This window comes from Cebus imitator, unplaced genomic scaffold (assembly GCF_001604975.1).
Source record: "Cebus imitator isolate Cc_AM_T3 unplaced genomic scaffold, Cebus_imitator-1.0 Scaffold658, whole genome shotgun sequence".
Classification (NCBI taxonomy): Eukaryota; Metazoa; Chordata; class Mammalia; order Primates; family Cebidae; genus Cebus; species Cebus imitator.
This window is the reverse complement of record NW_016107973.1, coordinates 910760-926107: the sequence shown is the minus strand read 5'-3', so window position 1 is coordinate 926107 and position 15348 is coordinate 910760. Positions and strand designations below refer to the sequence as shown.

Genomic DNA, 15348 nt, shown 5'->3' with positions numbered 1-15348 from the left:
GGTTGAGGTGTGCATAAGGTGGATAGGTCCCTCCCGGAGGGCAGGGCATTTACTCTCCATTACTGCACCTCTATTACAGGCTTCCCAGACCTTCTCCCCCACCTTTAAGTCAGTCCCTCTCCTGGACACTATGAACACAGCTGCCCAGGTCCTACATCAGTGACCCATCCACTGTCAGCCACCTCCTGCCTGCCCTGCACTGACCAATGATGACTAGTGACTGCCAAGATGCACTAGAGTTACCATTTCATGGCATGGATATCCTGGAGCATATGTATTCACAGTTTTGTTTTTTGCCCCTATCATTCTTTTTTCTTCCCAGTATGGGGAAGTGGATTTGGGTCTGCTCAGAGGCATGATGTTGAACAGCTTTTATGAGATTAGAAAACATCCAAGAATGTAGAGAACATTCTGTCTCTAAAACTTTGAACTCAAGGCATATCAGAAGAGAGATTTGCTTTCCTTATATGGATGTCTGCGTTCTCATTAGGAGAGAAACAATGAAAAATGACTTTTCACAATGCCTGCCTTAGCCCAGAGGCTCAGCCAGCCCCCACTTCTGTGTCTCAGCATTTAAAGGGCCCTTGAAGTCTTACTCCATGCTATATATTCTCCACAGGTTTTCTCATTAACCCCTCAGGACAGCTCTGTAAGGATGATATGGTCAGTCCCATTTCACAGATGACTAACTCAGGCTCACAGAATCTAAGTCACCGCCCCAGGTAAGTGGCAGGATTGGAATGAGGTTCCATCCTTTACCCTCCCTAGAGGATCCTGGGCAGCTTCCCTTCTAGAAGATGGGCTTCCAGGGCTTGAAAAATGGCCAGATTTCACTCCCCTGCCATTGTGGCCCCACGGGTCCCCCATTCCACAACGCTTCTGGGTGATGAAGAAGACAGAGGAGATGAAATCTTGTCCTTTGTACTAAGAGACCTGGGTGTAGGGTCACACCAAGTTGGCTGAGGTGGTGAGTGGGCTCAGGCAGAAGCTCAGACGTTGCCCTTGAGACAGGAGAGCTAGAGGGAAGGAAAGTAACATGCACTGAACTACTGTAAGCCAATGCACTTTATATTTTATCTCTTTTAATTTTTTTTTCTTTTTTTTTGGTAGAGACAAGGTCCTGCTATGTTGCCCAGGCTTGTCTTGAATTCCTGGCCTCAAGAGATCCTCCCCCTCCGCGGTATCCCAAAGCAGTGGGATTACAGGCATGAACCACCTCACCTGGCCTCCTTTAATCTTAACTTCTATCCAAGGTACCCATTATTATGATCATTATTCAGATCAGGGTGCTACCTTTACGGGAGTTTTTGTGAACAGAGGAGAACTTTATCTTCTGACCAGCAGCTAACTCTGGAATACTCCAAAGTTTTGTCATTTTCTCTTGATGCCTCCAGGTTTCTGAATGCTCTAATCTCCCTCCAGGCTGACAGTACGTGCTCCCCAGGTGTTTTGCAATGTTTTTTCTTTTTAAATTGTGACATGTATAATAATTAAGTCCCATTATGGCAATTTAAAACATTTTCCAAGAGAAAAACAACCCAGTAACAGCAAGGGAGAAAACATTTTCAAACTACATCTCAGATGTTGGGTTGGTATCTGTGATTTGTGAAACATACTCATTAACAAAACAATTGGCAATGATTTCAACAGAAAATTCAAATAAGTATATACATGGATAATAAACATATTAAATATGCAAAACCCATAAGAACTAATAAGATGCAAATATTTAAAAATCCTGAGAAATTATAATAAGTGGAAATGTCAAGATGAGGACTGTGATTGCACTTTTGGAGAAGGCAATGTGTGTGTGTGGTGGTGGGGGGGACGTGTTTATGTGCATCTCACAGGGACACATCTGGAGAGTATGTGCCATCCTAGGGACAGCAGACTCTTTGGGGTCAGGGGGCAGGAGTCAGGTTTGTGAGAGATGAGGGTTAAAATTCCTATTTTTGAGTATACTTTTGCATATTTTTTGAAACTTTATATTGAGAAGAGTATTTTGATAAAAATTTGAACACAAAAAATCCTTATGAAGAGATTGACAAAAGAATTGTATACATATATTCACTAATTTGTGAAAACATTCAATGTATTCAATTTTATGGTAAAACAAAGTAGATAAAAATTGAATTGACCGTGTTTCTACCTATGTGTGTTTTTGTGTCTGTGTCTGTGTCTCCTCTAGCTAAATTACTCCAAATACACACACACAGGTACAGTTTTACCTTCAATTTAGAAGTTGGTGGTCTAGAACTAATCTTGCTTTTAGATATACAGGAAAAATGAAAGATAAAAGAGATTGCTACCATTAGGTGAATAATTCCAGAAAACTTTGGCTGATACTGAAGTTTTCAGCCAAGCTCCCAACCTCCATCTGTCCCTCCCAGTTGATGATCCTCCTAGTCTGAAACTGAGAGCTGCAATCCTGACTCTGGCCTGAAGTAATGTCTAACTCCATTATTCTTTTCCTTTTTCTAATGAAAAAGAGTACATTTTTTCAAAGAGTAGCAAATGTCTTGGAATGGTTCGTTTACTGTAAGTTTTCTTTGGAAAATTTGCATGTATATTAAAGCAGGTCCATTTGCTGTTGACTCTAAATCCACATCTTGTTCATTGATTTATTTCTTCCTTTGTTAGTGCAGGCTGAGGTGTCCATACTGTAAAGGGGTCCCTCCCAGAGTGCAGGGTGTTCATTCTCCATTACCCCACCCCTGTACAGGCTTCCTAGACCTCCTCTCAGGCGCCCCCTCCCCGGGACAGTATGGACACAGCCGCCCAGACCCCATTCCCGTGCCCCATCCTCTCCCAGTCACCTTCTGCTGCCCGGGTTTGCACTACACCAGCCTGCTAAGCACTGCCAAGGCACGCTCGTGATAAACGATGTTTCATCGTATACATGCCATGGAGTATATGCTTTTGTAGTGTTCTTTTACACCTATCAATTTTTTTTCTGGAAGAATTAGAATCATTCTGTCCATAGGTTCATGGGCTGGTTTTAGTGGAGGGTGTTTTATTCTTATTTTTTTGCTCATGGCGTAAACGTCTTTGTAGAGGTTTAACGATGAAGGTAGGTTGATGCCCCCTCGTGACAGAAGCCTGAACTGCAGCTTTTACATCAGAGCAGGAAGGTGGGAAGGAGCAGTTTGGCCCAAGCTCACTCTATGGAGTTTTCTGGAAGCCTGGATGGAAAATCGAGCAATTCCAGGCTAAAGGAATATTGATGGCCTCCAAACAGAGCGCAGCCTCTCACAATGCTGAGGAGAAGGCTTTATGTGGGAGCAAGAAAAAGATTTTTGTTTGTATGCTTTGAGTCCTCTGGAAAAATAGCTGTAGATGGATATGAGCAAAAATGGATCCTGGCTACTGATGATCTTTGTAACCTGCTTTTGACTTTATTATGACCATTTTTCCATGAAAATACACTTCTATCACAACATTTTAAATTACTTTACAACATATTTTTAGTTTTTATTTTTTCCATCAACTGGATGTTTCATCATATGGATAGTACTACATTTATTTCACTTTGAGATAGAAATGTAGTTACTTTACCATGTTTTATTATAAACAGTAGCAAACATAACATCCTTGCTCACATATATGCAAATATATTTGTAAGAGTTTCTTTATAAGATTCTCAAAATGCTCTTTCATTATGAAATCAATAAAATTTTATATTAACACAATACATTGATAACATTATTACTCATATATATTCCTACCAATATGGTATGTACGTGTCTGCTCACACACTGGAAATAATGTTGATTATTGCTAATTGGTTAGGCAAGAAATTATCCCTTATTGTTTTCATTATAACTTATTTTTACTGCCTCCTAGAATTCCATCCTATGGATGTGACATAATCAGTTTACTCAACCCTGTGTTATTCAGAGTGTTCTGATATTTCCTTTGATCTACACTGGCATCTTTTCAAAGTCTGTGCTCTGCTACAGGGCACAGTTCCTATGGCGGTTTGTACTGCTGAGCTGAATGTGTCCTCTTGGAACCCAGCAAACTGTCTTAGAAAAATTCTAGTATTGTGATAATAGAACCCTGATTAGTGCATGAGTGTGTGAGTGTGTGTGAATGTGTGCAAGTGTGTGCGTGCTGACAACCACACTTTCCTCTGCTTCCTTCTGCCTCTTCATGGCTTTGCATCCTGTTTAGTTCTCCCTTTCTAAATTCAGGCCTAGCAATAAAGAGAGGGTATTGTTAGGATGGCAGTCCTTATAACCAGACCCTTATCAACATCCTTCACTACATCCTGAAGTTAAACATCTAAAAAGGAAATTGCTGGTGCTTAGATGCTGACATCCAGAGAGTCGGTGCCGTTTAGGCTCCCTAAAGTAGAGCAGCCTGAAAAAGTTTGGAGAGGGGCAAGGAAAGTAATAATGCTGGCATCCTGTCATAGAGGGAAGGCCCGGGACCCTGTTGTGGTCCCAATCTCAAGCCATCACAACATTTGGAAGACATGAAAATGATCAGATGTGATTTAGACTTCAGGTAGCATTGGGGTGGGGGAAAGGTCATGGGAGGAACACAGGACATAGAGTCAGGGCTGGGATACAGCTTCAGCTTTATGTACATTCGTGTTTATATAAAACATGTACACCAAAGCCTTTGTATGAAAACTTTTGGTCATTCCTGTGGTACAATAGAAGACTTGGCCAATATTCTTTTTTTTTTTTTGAGATGGAGTCTTGCTCTGTCGCCCAGGCTGGAGTGCAGTGGTGTTATCTTGGCTCATAGAAACCTCAGCCTCCTGGGTTCCAGGTTCAAGCAATTCTCTTGTCTCAGCCTCCTGAGTAGCTGGGACTCCAGGAATGTGCCACTGTGCCCAACTAATTTTTTGTATTTTTACTAAAGAAGGGGTTTCACCATGTTGGTCAGGCTGGTCTTGAACTCCTGACTTCATGATCCGCCCACTTTGGACTCCCGAAGTGCTGGGATTACAGGCATGAGCCACCGCGCCCGGCCAGACTTGGCCAACATTTTTTAAACAAATTTCTTACAATATTATTTATAGACAATAGAATCCATTCATTTTAAGACTGGTGATTTTTGTTAAATGTATAGAGTTGTACAACCATCACCATAATTGAGTTTTAGAAATTTCATTTGTCCCCAAAACTCCCATTGTGCTTCAATGCAGTTAAACCTGCACCTATCCTCAGCTCTTGGAACCACAGTTATGCTTTGTGTCTCTGTGGATTTGTCTATCCTGAACATTTCATGTAAATGGAATCATGCAGTATTTGGTCTTTTGTGTCTGGCTTCTTTCATTTAGCATGATGTTTTTAGGGTTCATGCATATTGTAGCATGTAGCAGAATCCATTCATTTTTTAAGGCTGAATAATATTCTATTCTAAAGATATACCACATTTTGTTTATCCATCTCTCTATTGGTGGTTATTTAGATGATTTCTGCTTTTTGCCTGTTATGAATGATGATGTTATATACATTTATGCATGAGTTTTTATGTAGACATAGATTTTCATTTTTCTTGGGTATATACCTAGGAGTGGGATTTCTGGGTCATATGGTAACTGTCTGTTGGCATCTGAGGAACTGCCAGCTGACTTTCATAACCCTGACAATCTTGAGGAGTACAAGCTCAGTCTATTGTTTCTTTTGTGACTTGACTGCGGTTACAGATTTTGAGAAAGAATACCACTAGTTCGGGTACCCTTCTTGTCACATCATATCTGGGAGTATATGATGCCTGCATGAAGTCACTGGTGATGTTAACCTTCATCATTTGGTTAAGGATGGTGTTTGTCAAGTTTCTCCAGTGTACAGTAACTATTTTCCATGTACCTAGAGAGCATATAGAGAGAAGAAGGAAAACACACATTTCTAATTTCACTGTGAGTCAGTGCCATTTCTATGTGGTGGAATGAGTACCCTGATGGGCCTTGGGGAAGGGAAGAAGGTGGTTTTACCATCTCCATCCAACTGAGTCATGGACCCCATTAATTAAGTTTGGGGTACAGGGATGAAGTCTTCACTCATCCCATTTCTTCCTGTTTCATAGTTTTCCTACCCCTGTTTCCCCCACCTTGTTGTATATGAGAGAAGTGTGTTTCCTTTGCACTCCTGAGGGGCTTGATGAAAACCTCATACTACGTCTGCTGGGCAGGACACTGGAGCAAGAGAGACTGGAGCTCTCTCTGCATTCTAGTGCCAAACCCAAACCAAAAAATCTGGAACATTCTTGACTCAGGGTAAGTCACTTCCCCTGCTAGCCTCCCTTGGAGAGTGCATATTTCTGTTATGTGGGAGCTTCATTGCTGTGTGGTAGAGTGATGGTGAGGCACACAGAAGCAGGTAGAGATGGAGCGCCTGGTGGGTGAGCCAACACCAGGGCACAGGCTCCAGGACTTGTGCTGCCTGATCCACCCTTCTCATGGTCTGGGTCTTCCCATCTTTCTGTCCTCTCTCAGGGTACCTTGGATTCCTGTTACATCCCACACTGTCACAAAGAGCAGGGGACAAATGGGGTGGGGAAGGGAGCAAAGACAGAGAGAGGTAGAGGTGATCCCTGGAGGACCTGCTGTTTTCTGTTCTTTCCTTGTTCTTTCTTTTTCCACGTTTCTTTATTTTACCCCACAGTTAACCTTAGAAACCTGGTAATCCATATGACCCCACAGCTATGCCTCATGGCCCAAAGGGCAGGATTTCATCTCCACTGTCCTCTTCCTCAATGTGAAGGGCTGTTGAGTGAGTACCCTTAGGGCACAATACTGGGGAAGCGTAAAATTATCTTCCAAATGGGAAGCTGCTGGTTCCATTGTTGGGGGTGGGGGGCAAGAGATAGAACCTCATTGCCATTCTACCACTTATCTGGAGAGGATCTTAGTCTCTGTGAGCCAAATCTTGGTAATCTGTGTGATGGGACTCACCATACTTTCTTTACACTGCTGTCCTGATGAGTAAATGGAATAAACCATATATTTTCATACTATCTTAGTTCATTTAATATCGTTATAAAGGAATATCTGAGGCTGCATAACTTATAAAGAAAACAAATTTATGTGGCTAACAATTTTGATGGTTGGAAAGTTCAAGATTGGGCATCTGCTTCTGATGAGGGCCTCAGGAAACTTCCACTCATGATGGAAGGCCAAGGGGAGCTGGCTTGTGCAGAGACCACATGGCGGGAGAGGGGGACGATATGGCAGGTGCTAGGCTTTTTTCAACAACCAGCTTTTATGGGAACTAATAGAGCAAGGACTTACTCATCACAGCAAGGATGGCACCAAGACGTTCATGAAGGATCCACCCCCATGACCCAAACACCTCCTGTTAGGTCCCACCTCCAACACTGGGGATCAGATTTCAGCATGATGTTTGGAGGAGTCAAACATCCAAATCGTAGCAAACACTTATTGAAATGTTTTCTCCTAAAAATGTTGTTTCTGAGATGTCTCTAATAAGGTGACTTTGGGGCTGTTTTGATATTTTAGCCACGCTGCCATGACCATTCTTGCACATGTGCCAGAGACTCTCTGCAGTGCAGATTTGAGAGAGCAGCAGCTGATGGGGCCGTGCTTGCTTCTCTCATAAACATTTCCCAGTGTCTCTGCAGATACCGTGTACCATTTTGTCCTCCTGAAGCAGTGTATGGGATTTTTATGACTCCACAATTTCAATTTAAATAGGACACAGCATAAACACAAACTCACTTATCAGGTTTTCTTATCAAACTCTAGGACTATTCAAGGACATATTCTGAGGCATAAAGTGGGACTGTTATGTTTGTGTTTAGAAATACACATGTGAAATATGCCATTTATATGGCTATCGATGGAGAAAAATAAAAGTATTTTGACATTATAGTGACAGTATAAAAAAGTAGCAAATATTAATAAAGTTGGGAAGCCCATTATTGCACAAATCTAGAGAAACAGGTGCTCTCATCTTGTAGTTGGTTGGGATATTCGTTAGTAAACAGATTTTAACTTTCAACTAGACAGTATAAACAATAGTCATGCTCTTTGACAAAGAATAATCACTTGTGAAAACGCATCCTCCACATATAGCCTGGGAGGTCCCTGTCATTATTACTCATGTGTCCCCACTGCTGAGGGCTGAGCTGACCATTTCCCTAGCTGGTTTGCTACCTTCAGCCCCACCCCTGTTCCCAACCCTGAGTTATCCATCCTTCCAACCAAACAAGAGAATCTGTCTCATGGCTGAATGTCCAACCTTGATGAACCATATACAGAGCTTCTCCAAACACTGACATGGAGCAATGCTCAGGTTCCTACTCCCAGAGGGAACTGTAGACCTCTGACCTCATTCCTGTCTGGGAGAAACTGCTCTTTTTCTCCCCTCTCTGTGTCCTCAGAACCCTTCCCCTCCCTGCCAAGTACAAGCAGTCCAATCCTTTCCTTAAGTTTAAGTTTTCATACAGGATGAAGCAAACACTGGCTTCAGACAGCTTCTGCTTCCAACCCTGCTACAAACTTTCCCTGAGATGGGGGAAAGAGGCCCAAACCTGTTTTTTTGTTGGAAATTCAGGGAGGCTGATATGGTTTGGCTTTGTGTCCCCACCCAAATCTCATCTTGAATTGTAATCCCCAGGTGTTGAGGGAGAAACGTGATGGGAGGTGATTGGATCATGGGGGTGGTTTCCCCCATGCTGTTCTCATGACAGTGAGTTCTCTTGAAATCTGATGCTTTTATAAGTGTTTGGCAGTTTCCCCTTCATGCTCTCTCTTTTCCTGCCGCCTTGTGAAGAAGGTACTTGCTTCTCCTTCACCTGTCTCCATGATTGTAAGTTTCCTGAGTGCTCCCCCATCCTCTGCACCCACCCAGCCATGTGTAACTGTGAGTTAATTAAACCTCTTTCCTCTATAAATTACCTAGTCTCAGGGAAGTTCTTCACAGCAGTGTGAAAATGGGCTAATACAGAGGGTAAACACAAGGAGAACAGATACTAACCTCCTTAACAATGTATGTCCTGTGCTAAAGATCTGCCACCAGCAACTCAAGGTGCCTTGGCTGGCAAGTTCTGGCAGTAGGCCTGCTGAGAAACCTCTTTGCCATCCAGCTCTGTGGTTAGGAACACGTGCTTTGTAGTCACAGACATCTGTGAAGAAGAGAGGATACTGGTAGCTCACTAGCAGGGCTGTCATGAGATAAAATCCAGACAGTAATGTAAACAACCTGGAGTTGGGCTCCTCTAAACACTCTGCTCCATAAGTAGAGCTGGGCTCCATAAACATTCTGCTCCATAAGCTATCATTCCCCCCTGGAGCAGGGAATTCGTATGTCACTTCGACCTGCCCCAGCGACCAGGGCCCCTTAATCAGGATGCACATCAGAGTCACCTTGATGAGCCTTTTCTAAATCCTCAAGTGAAACTCCCTTGTTGGTTGAAATAGGACTTCTGTACAAAGGTCATTTAAGTCATTCAGCTGTAATAATATGGGCCTCACGGAGGTTGCGGTGAGCCGAGATCGCGCCATTGCACTCCAGCCTGGGTAACGAGCGAAACTCCGTCTCAAAAAAAAAAAAAAAAATAATAATAATAATAATAATATGGGCCTCAGAAAATGGATACTTCGATGTGGCACCAAGTGTATATGAAAATCTGTTTCTCCTTTATTTAAGCAACACTAGGTATTACCAGCTCTTGCCATTTTTTTTTTTCAATATGATCTGCTCATTGTCCCCAGACCCGCCCTGACTTATTGGGAAGGTCATCTCAGGTGGTCATTAAACTTACATATTCAGAGGTTCTTTTCCTAAGGTTTCCAGATTTAGCAAATAAAAATACAGAATGTGCAGCTGAATTAAAATAAAAAATTGCATGTCACATCCAGAGAAAGAGAACCAATATGATGTGTGTACACATGTACACACACGTGTGTATATGGTGAGAGAGGGAGATTAATTTTCAAGAATTGGCTCACATGACTAGAGAGGCTGAAAGTCCAAAATCTGCAGAGCGAGCTGGCAGACAGGAGACTAGAGAATATCCAATGTTGCAGTTCAGGTATGAAGGCTGTCTGTTAGTAGAATGTTTTCTTGCTTAAAAGAGGTAAGATTTTCACTCTATTCGGGCCTTCATCCGATTGGATGAGGCCTACCCACATTATAGAGGTCAATCTGCTTTTCTCAAAGTCCACCAATTTAAATGTTGATCTCATCCGAAAACACCCTTGCAGGAACATGCAGAACAATGCTGAGATACTTGAACAATGTGGCCCATCCAAGTTGAAACATAAAGTCACCATCACATTTACACTAAAAAATTATTCATTGTTTATATGAAAATCAAATTTGTCTGAGTGTTTTCTATTTTATCTGACAGCTCTACTCACAGAGGACTCGTGTTGAACCAAGATGCTTCATGCAACAGCCCCACTGAGCTCCCAGCAGATGCTAGCACCATTCGTCATCCATGTGAGTGAGCTCTCTTGGATGTCCCAGGCAAGTGTAGCATACTGATGACTGCAGCCCCAGGTGACAGACACCACATAGAACAGAAAGCACCCAACAAACCTCAGTCAATTCATAGAATCCTGAGAGATAATAAATTGCTATTGTTTGGGAACATTTTGTAAAGTACAAGTGGTTATCTAAAACTTTATGGTTTTGGTGACCTTTTCTTCATTTTTTGTGCTCTATTCTCAGATCACAGATCATGAAGGCTTGGGGAGGCTTTGTTATAATTTTGACTCTAGTCTATGTGTTAGTTTATGTGTGGGTATATGTTTCAGAATATCCTATTAATTCCTTCTTGATGGAATTTTCAAGGGAGGTTTTCATAAAATATGCTTTTCAATCCACTCTTGGAACTTAGAACATAATTCCAATCTCTCTCTGTAGGATAAGCCTCCAGTGCAATCACTTACGTTAAGAAATTGAGAGACTGTTGATATAAACTGCTTCCTGAGCCATATGGAAACCTGTATCTTCTGCAGGTTGCTTGGTGAGTATGCAAGGAGTACAGGTGTGTTTATTCACTTTGAGAAGTGTTTCTCTAAGGTGTCCTGAAAGACTTTCTCCTGCTACAGGGATAGCCCTCAACAAGGAAGTCACTTTCCTTGGACATACATAGACAGGGCTCCTTTAGCAGAAAGCAGATAGATACGCAATGCAGGCCTTGGTTTTTTGTGATGGTCCCAATGTAGCACTGGATAAGTCTGTCCAATTCTGGGGTTTGTTCACAGAAAACCCATGCGTCAGCAAATCTATGTCACATTCTCCAGTATCACTTTTATAAAGTCAATTTATTGTTCTTAGTCTTTCGTCATATTTCTCAGTTAGTATACATCTCAGATTTGGAGCTGGAGGGTATTTTGGGGGCCCCTTAAATATCTAAGCATTGTTAAGACTATAGGAATAGTTGGGGAGCCAAGGAGACACAGGAGAGTAAAGCTGTGGACCTATTGTAAGACCCACCCCTGAGGGCAGAGAAGAACATATGCTTGGTTAAGTGAAGATAATAACCAAGAGTTTTGAAGGGAAAGAACCTGGGCTGTGCAACCTGTTTCTCCATCCAAACTCACCAACTAGATGAGGCATTCCTGTGATGGAGAAGGAGTGAGTGTATCCAGAGGTCAGGAGTGTTTTGGGTATCGATGTCTCTCCACATGGAACAAAATATTAAGACTGGTAGATAAGAATTCCCCAAAATGAGCCAATGTATGTTTCAATTGACTAGATCTCTGCCCACTAAATGATTGCATTATTATAGGCCTGCCTCCCTGAAATAACTGAGATATCTTAAATGACATCTCTTGGTGTTCCTACATCATTTAGACACATAGACAATCTCTTAGTTTTCTGCCACAGATAGCTAACTGCTTAGTGTGTTGTGTAAGTTTTACACATCATCCTCAGAGAGTTAGCTCATCACCAGGAGCCCTAGGATATCTCCTTGCATCTCTGTGTCGTGATGGTACTCAACTACTGTCACTTTTAAAGCAGGCAGTATTCCTGCCAATGGGATTATGCTTTGTTTCACCAAGCTGGGCAGAGTTCCACAAATTACCCTTGTCTGAGGCTAGTTCCTCTAATTAGTAAGCTTTCTCAGGAGGTGGCCTGAAGAGTAAAGGTGTTTTTTTTTGTTTTTGTTTTTTTTTTAATTTGGAGGAAGGCACGGGGACAGAGGGCTGTGCAGAAGCATTTCTGATGTGGAGGACAAGCCTGAGCATCATGGTTGCCATAGAAACCAGAAGTCATTACTGTGACCTTGATGACTTTTTAATAGAGACCCATGTGGGCTGGTGAGAATAGCAGGGTCCCATCTTCTGGTGTTTGGGACTCCGTTGAGGGTGTGGGTGCCCCACAGTGGGGGCTGAACTGTCCTGGGCTGTAGGGAGATGAAGGGATCCCAGATCTAAGTCTTCTCACTGCCACTTTGAAATAAGTTGCTCTCACTGTTTTATGAGGGAGAGAGCTGGGACCCTCCTGGCTCCAGTGAGTGTGGTGTCCTGCTCTGGGTGTCCTGGAGCTACTTTCTATGTAAAGGTGAGACATGGGAGGATGAGACAGGTAAGGACTGTCTGAGCCCAGTGTTCCCCTCTGTAAAATGGGATAATTATGCTCACCCACAAGATTGCTGCAACCTGCAGTGATAACGCAGGTGCAAGCCCATAGCCCTGTGTTTATTGCACGATCAGGAATACGTGTGTGAATTCAAGCCTCTTCTTAGTCCTTTACAGATTTGTTGTTAGGAGATAGATGAGGAAAGGAGAAGAAAAAGGCCCTGATGAGAAACCCATTGTATCTTCTGGTTGTAATGATCACTACACAATTGTATCAGTGTCACTGGTCACGACACAGTGCCTAGCATGATTCCTGGCACAGTGTTACTCTAAGAAAGCACAGTGATTGCTGGATTCTCTCTGTCCCTGTGAAGCTCTTCATCAGGTGATTGAGCTCATATCAGGTGTCTGAAGAAGATGGGCTTTGAGAATCTGGGTCTTGATGGCTGCTGAAGCTTCTACATCAGATTTGAAGGGCAGCAGTCCTAAGGAGACTCCCAAGACTTCCATCCCTGGTGGGATATGATGCCTGGCACAAGTGAGTTAATAGATCCAAAAAAAGCATGTTGTGGAATAGCTCTTTGAGGTTTATAAAATAGTCTAACAGTAGAGAAACTCCTTTGATCCCATCTTTGGAGAAGAGGTTTAGCAGGTGGAATTTCCTTTCATCAGCAGCTATGTGTTTTGTAGTGGCCCTTGAGGCCCATGTTAAAAATACCTTTCATTGTCACAAAGCAATGAATAGTTCATTTGGGGAAGCAACTTGGTGTTTAACATGTATTTTCAATAAATTTACATGTTTTCTGCCAGTATAATCAGTGATTCCCATGTATCTCTCAGATGGGCATTGAAATACACAGTTGATCAGAAGGTCTTCCAAGCAACTGGAGATTGTAATATGCATTTTTCAATGGTAATCATGTATTTATCCATTCTATAATGATTTTTTAAGAAGGCAGAAATATACAAAGTATTAGTTAAAACTGTCAAAATGTCAGATACAAAACTTCAATATTTTGAAAAATAATTTCCACATAATTTGCTTTATTATAATGATAACCAGCCATGTCCCATAAGGTAACCAACTAGGCCTAAAATATTATTGTCATTGTTTCCCACTACATAAGATTTTCAGTTCTGTACTACTAGGACTCTCTATCCCTCCTATTGCCCTGTCCCCAGACAAACACAATACTTTGTCACTATAGATCAAGTTTTATATCCTAGACGTTTATTTAAATGGAATAATAGAAATGTTTTTGTGTGTTTGTTTTTGATTTTTGGTTTGGCTTCTTTCATTCGCCCAATTTATTTTTAGATGTATCTATTTTGTTGCACATATTAATAGTTCATTCTTTGTATTGTTGAATAGTATTCCAGTATATGGCTGTATCATAATTTTTTTTTCATTCACCTGTTGTTGGGTATTTGAATTGTTTCCAATTTGGAGCTCTTGTAAACAAAGCTGCTATGAATATTTGTGAATAAGTCTTTCCATGGAAATAGGCTTTCTTTATCTAATAAATACTTAGGAGTGCAATGGCTGGATCATATGGTAGATGTAAGATTAACATTGTAAGAAACTGCTATTTCCAAGTTTGCACCATTTTTCATTACCACCAGTAATGTTTCAGAGTTTCATCCTCCACGACCTTGACAGAGCTTAGTGTAATCAGTCTTTTTAATTTTTGTCATTCTCACAAGAGTTTAGTAGTATGTCTTTGTAGTTTTCATTTACATTTCCCTTACAACTAATGATGTTGAGCATCATTTCATGTGCTTTTATGATATTTGTATGTCTTCTTTAGTGGAATGTCTATTCATACCTTTTACCTGTTTCTTTACTGGTGTATCTGTTTTCTTCTTACTGATTAAGATTGTTTATTCTGGATACAAGTCCTTTATCAGATATGATTTTCAAACATTTTAACCCAGTCTGTGGCTTACTTGTCATTTTTTCAACCATGTAGTTGGAAAACTAAAGTTTTTAACTTTGAGGAAGTCCAATTTTTCGATTTCTTTGCTTATAGATTGTGGTTTTGGTGTCTCATGAATGAAATCTTCACCTGACCCATTGTCACAAAGATTTTCTCCTGTTTTTTTTTTTTTCTGCTAGAAGTTTAATAGCTTCAAATTTTATATTTAGATCTCAAATCCATTTTGAATAGACTTTTGTATATAGTGTGATAGCTGAGTCACAGTTTACATTTGTGCATGTCAATATTCACTTGTCCCAGCACCATTTGTTGAAATGACAATTCTTTCTCCACTGAATCACCATTGCATCTTTGTCAAAACTCAGTTGTCCATATACTTGTGGGTCTATATCTGGACTCTTTATTCTGTTCCTTTGATCTACTAATCCATCTTGATGCCAGTAGCATACTGTCTGGATTACTGTATGTTTGTAAGGAGTCTTGAAATCAGGTAGTGTTTGTCTTCTAACTTTATTCTTTGTCAAAGTTGTGTTTCATAGTTGATATGGTTTGGAACTGTGTCCCCACCCAAATCTCATGTCAAATTGTAATCCTTAATGTTGGAGATGAGGCCTGGTGGGAGGTGATTGGATTTTGGGGGCGGACTTTCCCCTTTGGTGCTGTTCTCATGATAGAGTGCTCATAAGATCTGGTTGTTTAAAAATGTGTAGCACCTCCCCCTGCCTGCTACTGTCATGTAAGACCCCTGCTCCTGCTTTGCCTTTCGCCATGAGTAAAAGCTCCCTGAGACCTCTCCAGAAGCAGATGCCACTATGGTTCCTGCACAGCCTGCAAAACTGTGAGCCAAGAAACCCCCTTTTTAAAAAACAAATAAATAAATTAGCCAGTTTCAGGTTTTTG

The 15348-nt window shown here is 41.4% G+C and overlaps 1 long non-coding RNA gene across 2 annotated transcripts in view; it reads left to right on the top strand.

Annotated features, from left to right (window-relative positions):
• The first annotated feature begins 1156 nt into the window (after positions 1-1156).
• The window catches only part of LOC119469452, a 30747-nt gene continuing 16555 nt past the window's right edge, over positions 1157-15348 (top strand). For both annotated transcript variants that reach the window (XR_005198270.1, XR_005198269.1), the window contains exons 1-3: positions 1157-1253; positions 10330-10421; positions 10848-10950. This is a non-coding gene — a long non-coding RNA (uncharacterized LOC119469452). The remainder of the gene's footprint in view (positions 1254-10329; positions 10422-10847; positions 10951-15348) is intronic.